Consider the following 6,859-nt stretch of genomic DNA (forward strand, 5'->3'; position numbering starts at 1 on the left):
ACTTCCTCCTCTACTTCAATGTATTTTGTGTGAGAATTCCAGGAGAACCCACTCAACGAAGTACCCCGATGCATATCATACCATTTACTAAAATTACCTTTTAAGGTTTTCATTCGGTTTTTTATTTGATCTTTTGTAATAGGTCTGTTAAACTCTTTAGTCATCCCTGCAATCATGTTCGTATATGCTTGTGAAGTGAATGTACCATGCACTCGATTACCTAGTTTATCTTCCTTTACAAGAGCTTCAACGAGAACATTATCCATATGATCTGTCCATGTCAAATTTTCTTTTTTCACTACACTTCCATCAGCTGCTCTTCTGGTCATGATTGCTCTATACAAACAAAGATAGTATAACGAACCATACATTGTTAACCAAAAATTTGACAAATATATACAAAAAAAGAGGGCTCATAATATAAATATCACCATTAAAAAATCAAGTTGCAAATATCATGTCACACCCCCAAACCAGAACGGCGGAATCGTTCGAGGGCGGATGATTTCATGTAGTATCGTAACAGCTGAATACATAGTAAAGAAAGTAAAACAACCATCATATATATAATTTGAAAGTTACATTGTTGAATGATACTTGTTTCAAAACAAATTACAATATGATGACAAAATGAGTTTTAAACTGACGTCTTAGCGTCACTTCTCCAAAAGCTGAAGTTTACCTGTATTACTGAATCCCTGAGAAATACAAGTAAATTTGAAAGAGTAGATCAGCATTTAAGCTGGTGAGTTCATAAGTATTTAATGTCAATGTTTGTATAAATTTGAATGAAATTGTTTGTAGATGTTTGAAAACTCCTTGAAAATCCCATATTTCCTACTAGTATAAAAGTAGTCTTCTACCAAGACCCGACTGTTTTTGAATGTTTGCTTCTAGAAATCCAATATTTTTCCATAAGTGTGTGGTAGTTTAAAAGTTCCAAAACTGTAATGCAATAGTGTTTTTCATGCCTAGAATAGTAGATTTATGTATGTATAAAATCACTAAGGCATTTGATAACCCCGTAAATCAACGTGTTTTTAATACTCCATGTGAGTTTTATAACCATACTATTGACCCAGACTGCCTGTAACAACGTTCTTCAGGCGTTGGAATGTTATGACGTTTGTCACCCCAGACCTGCCGGTCTAACTGTAGCTAACAATTTAGGTGCGGGATTGTCAATCCCGTATAGATCTATACACAAGTATCACGCTCTCCCTACAAGAGATTATGGTATATAATACAGGACTTTAACTGCATACTTGAAAGTACGTGAAGTTGAATGTCTCACAAAACTTAGTATCAAATAGGTTTACGTATGAAAAGTCCATTTGTTCTTGTATATGAAAGTATTTCTTTGATATAGTACTTATAGTATGTAAAATCTCATGAATATCTAGTCAACCATACCTATTATAGTTTTTCCAAATGTGTGATTCGTTTGTATGATTAACCCTAGTGTAGTGTCGACTTTGTATGTAAAGTATAACATTTGTAATAACATTATTGAACATTTATACTTAAAATATACATAAAGTGTTTGATATTTATATAACAACATGTTTCATTCCAAAAAGACAAGTGTTATCGTGATATGTTGTATGAGAACGTTTTCGTATGATAGTTATAAATCACATATGATTTATTATATAACAAAAGTATAGCAAAAGATTGATGTTTTCACACGAGGATAACCGTGTGTGTACTTGTATTCCCCCCCCCCCCCTTAAAAGTTATAAAAGCATTTACAAAACATTTGAAAACGTAGTTATAGGGGTATGAACTCACTTGATAGATTGAAGAAGGTGAGACGAAAACCGAGCAGAACTTCGACTTGAGAAAGCTGATTTCTCGGGATCCTCGGGAATCTCGGGAGCGTAAAACTTCCGTCAAGGCTTGAATATGAAACCGGAATGTCGGGATAATCTCGAGAGGTTAGAAGCGCGAAAATCGGGAGCGTTGGTGGTGAATTAGCAACCTTTTCCCGTCACCCTCGCACCCTTTATATAGGGGCTGGAAAAGATGCGAACGTGGGGCGTTCCTGCTGGGTACGCGGGGCGTTTCCCCTACGCAGGGCGTTCCCCTGAACGCAGCGTGCTCTGAAGCTTAAATACATCATCGCTTACGAACCTCGGATGGGATGGCGAAGGGACAGGTCTGCGAGCACGAATGCGGGGCGTTCCCTTAGGGAGCGCAGGGCGTTCCCTTCGGACCAGCCTCGGAAGTTGTGCCCCGAACTTGTAAAATCTATAACTTTCGCGTACGAGCTCCGTTTTTGACGTTCTTTATATGCACGCGAAGGTGAGAATATACTCTACAACTCTAGTTTAGACTCCGTCGGCAAATTTTCAGTTTATTTTTAATAATATATTTTTAACAGGCCGGGACTGGAAAAGTCCGTTAAAAATCCATAACTTCTTCATTCGATGTCCGTTTTCGTCAGACTTTTTACCGTTGTAATACGATTGATGAGATCTTCGATTATCGCTTAGGTCATGTTGGCAAAAAGTCGCTCGATCTCTAATTCGAGTTTTTAGCTGTCTACTGCTATGTCCGAAACTTCGAAAAATCATAACTTCCTCATATGAAGTCAGATTTGGGCGTTCTTTTTATGTATGTTTACGGTTTCGGGATATCTACAACTTTCATTTAGACACCTAAGGTTGAAAAGTACTTCATTGAAATTTCTCGTTTTATGCTTAACAGTGTTTTACCGGATTTGCTACGGATTTTAAATTGGTCATAACTTCTTCGTTATAACTCGGATTTTAGTGTTCTTTATATTTTTGGAAACCTTATTACGATATCTATCACTTAGTACACTCAAAGTGAGACTTTTGAACATTTCATTTTTTATGTTATTTCTATTAATTCAAAAGAGATTACAATTCTTGACTTTTTAGGTCATTACATTGATTCGAAATATCGGGTTGTCACATCATCCCCCCGTTAGAGGGAATTTCGTCCCGAAATTAAATGTAAGGTAAATATTTGTGGATTAGGAAAAGAGATGCGGGTACTTTTGTTTCATCTTATCTTCGCGCTCCCAAGTATATTCAGGTCCCCGCTTTGCATTCCAGCGGACCTTCACAATGGGTATGCGACTTTGTATTGTTCTTTTAATTTCCCTATCCATGACCTCAATTGGTTCCTCTATAAAGTGGAGACTCTCGTTGATTTCGATTTCGTCTAGAGGGACGACGAGGGTCTCATCGGACAAACATTTCTTCAAGTTTGACACATGAAAGGTAGGATGTACGTTATTGAGCTCCTGCGGTAGTCGAAGTTTGTATGCTACTGGACCGATCCTTGCAAGGATCTTGAATGGTCCGATATACCTTGGGTTTAGTTTCCCACATTTTCCGAAACGTATTAACCCTTTCCAGGGCGAGACCTTCAATAGCACTCGGTCCCGAACCTGAAATTCTAAGGGCTTCCGTCTTTTGTCCGCATAACTCTTTTGTCTGTCTCTTGAAGCCTTTAGTCATTGTGACAACCCGAAATTTTCTTTCCTGTACAGTCCAGAACTTCAATTAAAAGTTAAATACTTTCTGCTAATTTTTAGCCAGTTTAAAGTCCGTTTGAGTAGTTTTATTTATTATTCATAAAACGAACGAAGGAAAGGAAGTACCGTCTCGGGTCTTGAAGTAGCAAACCCACCCAATGCACCCTAATAAAGAGTTCACGGCCAACCTTTTAGAGTTTGGGCCGTAAACTCTTGTGTGGCCGTGAACTCATGCCTTAGGCATGAGTTTACTCCCCAAACTCCTCATTTCTCACTTCCACCCTCAAGTTTACTCCCCGTTCTCTCTCAACTATCATCCCGTTCTTCGCCCGATCTTCCGAAAACGTAAGTGTTTCTCGACTTGATTTGTTGTTATACCCTATCACCTAGTGTTTATACATCATTTCATCCGTTCATTATTGATTTTCACCTAGATCTTCAAAACACCAAGAACACCAAGAACACACACTAGTGTTCTTGAGCCTTAATCACCCTTTCAAGCTTCTACACTGTAAGTGCTCTTGTCTTAGCTTGTTGTATGCTTGAATTAACTAGTTTACACTTAGAAATCATCAAGAAATCATAATCAAAAGGGAGTTTACGGCCAAGGAACCTTCTTGGGCCGTAAACTCTATTTTAGGGTCCAAATGAGCCCTAATCACTTCTCAAGCCTTAGGATCAAGTCCATAACACTTCTAACATGAACTAAGGACCTTAATCGTTGATTTGGTACATAATACCATGAGTTTATGGCCGTAAACTCATGGGGATATGGTCTTTGGGCCGTAAACACAAGTTAAGGTCATTATTGGACCTTAAACTCACCTAGCTTCTTGTTTAGCCTTGGAACACTTAACCACTTAAGACATCATAGCTTTAAGCCTCAAATGGAGACCCATTGGAGAGTTTACGGCCAGGAGTAAACTCCCATGGGCCGTAAACTCCATCAAGTATGGTCCATAGACCATAAACTCAATAGCAATGCCTTGCACTCCTTTGTTGCAACCCAATAGCCTCCTAACACTTTGACTAAAGTGTTATCCACGCCTTAGAATGTTATACTTGCCTAATTAGTGTTATAATCACTAATTGTTTATATACATATGTCTTTATATGTTATTAGGATCATTATGTGTGTCTTAGTCTTCACTTGACACCAAGCACTTGTCCGACACTTCCATCCGATCCACTCGCTACAGGTGAGTTCATACCCCTTAATTAACCTTTTAAATATTTTTAAATGCTTTTAGGGGGGGATACAAGTTGAATCATACTAGTTATTATATCAATCACATGTGATTAATAACTAGTACACAAATGGATTTTTTTTCTACGCTTTTAGTTGTTTACCAAACATCTTAATACTTCAAATGATTTTCCAAAACGTTTTTACTTGTTTAAAACCCTTTATCAAACTGCCTTGTCTAACTACTTTCAAATTGTTTTATAAACTGACATCAAGTCATAAATTCTTACGATAGCCTCTGCTAACCCATTACCAGCAAAGCCTTATGTTGGTAATCTCCCAAAGTGCAACAAATGCACCTATCACTATCATGGACCTTGTCAGGAAATGCAGTGCTTAAACTGCAACAAAAAGGGACACACCATCCGTTACTGCAAGAATCCAGCAAGACCGATCAACCAAGTACCCAACGCGGGTGTGAGCCAGGCTTGCTACGGTTGTGGCGAGGTGGGCCACTACAAAAGAAACTGCCCGGGGACAGTGAAAGCTGGCACAGACGGGAGAATGCTAACGATCACCGCCGCAGGGGAGACTACTCCGGACCCACGTTGAAAATCTATTACGTTCAGTAGCGTTTATTTTAGACTCCTAAACTTTTAAAAACTAGTGCAACTAGAGTATTGTCTTTTGCGAGATCCCATCAGTGTTAGGGACTCTCGTGCTGCCTGTAATGGCTTTTTGCAGTATACTTTGTTCGCTGCTGTAATAGCTTAGCTGAAACTAAAGTACTGAAAACTCTTTCATAGATTGCACCGTATTGTTTTGTAACACCTTTTAATCCAGTCTAACGCCTGAAATTTCGAGTAGTTCGACGTCGTCATTTGACTTGAGTCGATTTGATCCTCACAATGCCAGTTTCAAGCGAAACCCCTTTTCTTGTAATCGACACTCTAGCGAAGCCGTCGTCCCAGAACCCCGAAGTACTCATGCGAAGAGTACTTTGTCCTCCAAAGCCTTATCGTCAGATATCTGCAGACCGTCACGAAATACCCCTCGTCCAGCAGACCAAGTTCGAGCACAGAGGTTAAGGACGAATACATCCCACCTATTACTATTCAGTGTATACGCGAGGGTGGTATATGATTATGATTACTCAGATATAGTATGTGTGTTTCCGCCCTATCTCCTGTTCCTTGTTTGGTTGTGGACCTGGGGCAGAGTCGCACATCCGACCGTCTTACTAACCCTAATTATATACGACTTGTATACACGAGGTAATGATAGATGGACCAAGTACGAATCCTATCATGAACGGAAGGGCAAAGTTGCCAAGTCTACGAGTGGGTATTCTGCCAATTAGAAGAGCGAAACCCCAGTAATAATGCTAAGAAAACTAATTTCGGGACGAAATTCCATCTAACGGGGGGATGATGTGACAACCCGAAATTTTCTTTCCTGTACAGTCCAGAACTTCAATTAAAAGTTAAATACTTTCTGCTAATTTTTAGCCAGTTTAAAGTCCGTTTGAGTAGTTTTATTTATTATTCATAAAACGAACGAAGGAAAGGAAGTACCGTCTCGGGTCTTGAAGTAGCAAACCCACCCAATGCACCCTAATAAAGAGTTTACGGCCAAACTTTTAGAGTTTGGGCCGTAAACTCTTGTGTGGTCGTGAACTCATGCCTTAGGCATGAGTTTACTCCCCAAACTCCTCATTTCTCACTTCCACCCTCAAGTTTACTCCCCGTTCTCTCTCAACTATCATCCCGTTCTTCGCCCGATCTTCCGAAAACATAAGTGTTTCTCGACTTGATTTGTTGTTATACCCTATCACCTAGTGTTTATACATCATTTCATCCGTTCATTATTGATTTTCACCTAGATCTTCAAAACACCAAGAACACCAAGAACACACACTAGTGTTCTTGAGCCTTAATCACCCTTTCAAGCTTCTACACTGTAAGTGCTCTTGTCTTAGCTTGTTGTATGCTTGAATTAACTAGTTTACACTTAGAAATCATCAAGAAATCATAATCAAAAGGGAGTTTACGGCCAAGGAACCTTCTTGGGCCGTAAACTCTATTTTAGGGTCCAAATGAGCCCTAATCACTTCTCAAGCCTTAGGATCAAGTCCATAACACTTCTAACATGAACTAAGGACCTTA

Source organism: Lactuca virosa, chromosome 3 (genome assembly GCF_052849685.1).
Source record: "Lactuca virosa cultivar CGN04683 chromosome 3, Lactuca_virosa_CGN04683_v6, whole genome shotgun sequence".
Classification (NCBI taxonomy): domain Eukaryota; kingdom Viridiplantae; phylum Streptophyta; class Magnoliopsida; order Asterales; family Asteraceae; genus Lactuca; species Lactuca virosa.